General features: G+C 45.6%; 1 pseudogene across 1 annotated transcript; it reads left to right on the top strand.

Moving 5' to 3' along the window:
* Positions 1-851: 851 nt before the first annotated feature.
* On the top strand, positions 852-2,456 carry LOC101567645 (annotated as a pseudogene). Its single transcript, XR_002822217.1, has 2 exons — positions 852-913; positions 1,129-2,456. The product of XR_002822217.1 is annotated as a 28S ribosomal protein S5, mitochondrial-like (transcript).
* Positions 2,457-3,002: the final 546 nt, after the last annotated feature.

Here is a 3,002-nt window from a genome sequence, read left to right as displayed (position 1 = left end):
ATCTTTACTCTCACATGATAGAAGACACAAAAGAAATGGACAGATGGCTAGAAAGGTACAAATTACCAAAACTGAATCGACAAGATGTAACCACTCTCAATAGCCCAATAACAGCCAATGAAATACGAGATGTAATAAAAACCTACCGACAAAAGTCCAGGTCTGGATGGATTCACAGCTGAATTCTACAAGAAATTTACAGAAGATGTAGTCCCTATACTCCTCAAACTCTTCAATGAAATTTAAAAGCAAGCAATCTTCCCCAAATCGTTCCAAGTATTATACTGATATCAAAACCAGGGAAAGACACAGTTAAAAAAAGAGAACTACAGGCCAACCTCCCTCATGAACATAGATGCAAAAATCCTCAACACAATCCTAGGAAATAGAATACAGCAAATCATCAAGAAGATCATACATCATGACCAGGTAGGATTCATCCCAGGGATGCAAGAATGGTTCATTATACACAAATCTATAAATGTAATACATTGTATCAACAGAGCCAAATCTAAAACCACATGATCATCTCAATGCAGAAAAGGCTTTTGATAGAGTCCAACACTCATTCATGTTAAAAGTCCTGTAGAAAATTGGAACAGATAGCTTCTACTTCAATCTGATAAAAGCCATCTATGACAACCCAACAGCTAACATAATCCTAAATGGGGAAAAACTGAAAATCTTTTACTCTTAGATCTGGTACAAGACAAGGATGTCCTCTATCACCACTCCTATTCAATACAGTTCTGGAATCATTAGCTACCGCCATCAGACGAGAGAGAAATAAAAGGAATAAGAATAGGTAAAGAAGAAGTTAAACTATCGATATTTGTGGATGGTCCGCTGGGGCGCCAGCATGGCTGCTGCAGTGCGCGCCACGAGGTGTCTGCCTCCCCTGCGCGGAGTCCCCATGGAACTGAGGTTTGAACTCAAGGCCTTGTGCTTGCCAGGCAAGCACTTATTCTACTGAACTACACCCCCAGCCCATGTGTAGATGATTTTTGAGGCGACTTTAAAGCACAGATCTAGTTGGATGTTGGGGAAGGGGGCAGGTGGTGTGTTATGTCACTTGAAAAGGGTCGTGGAGCCCAGAAATCACTCAGCCACTTATCCTACTTCCTTTATTCTGGTCATTTCTGGTCCAGGCAGCTTTCCCACAGTGCCTTTCCAGCAGCTTCTGCTTTGTCATCGAAGACTGCAACTCTCAGCAGTGGAACTTTGTCACATGGGGCCCCAGGGACGATGGTCATTTCACCAGCTTGAGCCGCCTACTGCAGACACAGTGCTGCGTTTCTTCCCCCAGCACCCTGTTGGGCCAGCAGCTTCGACCCTATAGTTTCTTCACTAAATTGACAGCTGAAGAACTGTGGAAAGGGGCATTAGCAGAGACTGGTGCTGGAGCAAGAAAAGGAAGAGGCAAAAGATCTAAGAAAAAGAGAAAAAAGGATTTGAACAGGGGTCAGATTATTGGTGAAGGGCATTCGGGTTTCCTGTGGCCTGGCTTGAATGCCTCTCTTACGAAAAATGGAGTAGTGCAGGCCATTGCCCAGAGAAGCAAGGAGGAGCAGGAGAAGGTGGAGGCTGACCTGTTCCAGCAGCGGGAAGAGTGGGACCGGAAGAGGAAGATTAAAGTGAAGCGGGAGCGAGGCTGGAGTGGCAACACATGGGGTGGCATGAGCCTCGGGCCTCCCGACCCTGGCCCCAATGGAGAAACATACGAAGATTTTGATACCAGGATACTAGAGGTAAGAAATGTGTTCAGTATGACTGCAAAAGAGGGAAGAAAGAAGTCGGGCTGTGTCCTGGTCGCCATGGGGAATGGCAGAGGAGCGGCAGGTTTTGCCATTGGGCAAGCCACTGAATGGATAGATGCGTTCAGGAAAGCAAAGAACAAGGCCATTCACTATTTGCATTACATAGAATGATACGAAGACCACACAATATTCCATGACATTTCATTCAGATTTAAAAGGACGCATATCAAGATGAAGAAGCAACCCAGAGGTTACGGCCTGCGCTGCCACCGGGCCATCATCACCATCTGCCGGCTCATTGGCATCAAGGACATGTATGCCAAGGTGTCAGGGTCGGTCAACATGCTCAACCTCACGCGCAGCCTCTTCCAGGGCCTCTCCCACCAGGAAACCCATCAACAGCTGGCTGACAAGAAGGGGCTGCGTGTCGTGGAATTCTGGGAGAAATGTGGCCCTCTGCCCATCGTGGTCGCCTCCCCCCAGGGGGCCTTGAGGAAGGACCCGGAGCCAGAAGAGGAGGTCCCAGACATCAGACTGGACTGGGAGGAGGTGAAGGCTGCGCAGGGCATGAAGCGCTCCGTGTGGGCAGGGCTGAAGTGGGCCGCCACCTGACCTTCCTGGGCCTGCTGCCTTCGCACCCTGGCTGTGGCCTTTTTCCACAGGAAAGGTCAACCTGGATGTCTTCATTTGCAAATAAAAAATCTTTGCTCTGAAAAAAAAAATTTGTGGATGACATGATACTTTTCTTGGAAGACCCAAAAAACTCCACCAAGAAGCTACTAAAATTGATACACAAATTCAGTAGCATAGCAGGATACAAAGTCAATACCCAATTGTCAATAGCATTCTTCTACACAGATAACAAACACACTGAGAGGGAAATTAGAGAATCAATACCTTTTACAATAGCACTGAGGAAAATGAAATACCTTGGAATTAATCTAACTAAAGAAGTCAAAGATCTTTTCAAGGAAAATTACAGTACTCTTAAAAAAGAGATCATAAAGGATTTCAGAAAATGGAAATATATTCCATGCTTCTAGATAGGAAGAACCAACATTGTGAAGATGGCCATACTCCCAAAATTGCTGTACAGATTTAATGCAATCCCTATCAAACTACCACCAACTCACCTCACAGAGCTAGAGAAATCACTCCTGTAATTTACTTGGAACCAGAAAAGACCTACAATAGCAAAGGCAATCCTGGCCAACAAAGACAAGGCAGGAGGCATTACAATTCCTG

The sequence above is a fragment of the Octodon degus genome, unplaced genomic scaffold (genome assembly GCF_000260255.1).
Source record: "Octodon degus isolate 3935 unplaced genomic scaffold, OctDeg1.0 scaffold00081, whole genome shotgun sequence".
In the NCBI taxonomy this organism is placed as follows: Eukaryota; Metazoa; Chordata; class Mammalia; order Rodentia; family Octodontidae; genus Octodon; species Octodon degus.
Note: the sequence above shows the minus strand (reverse complement) of the source record. Positions and strands in the feature narration are given on the sequence as shown.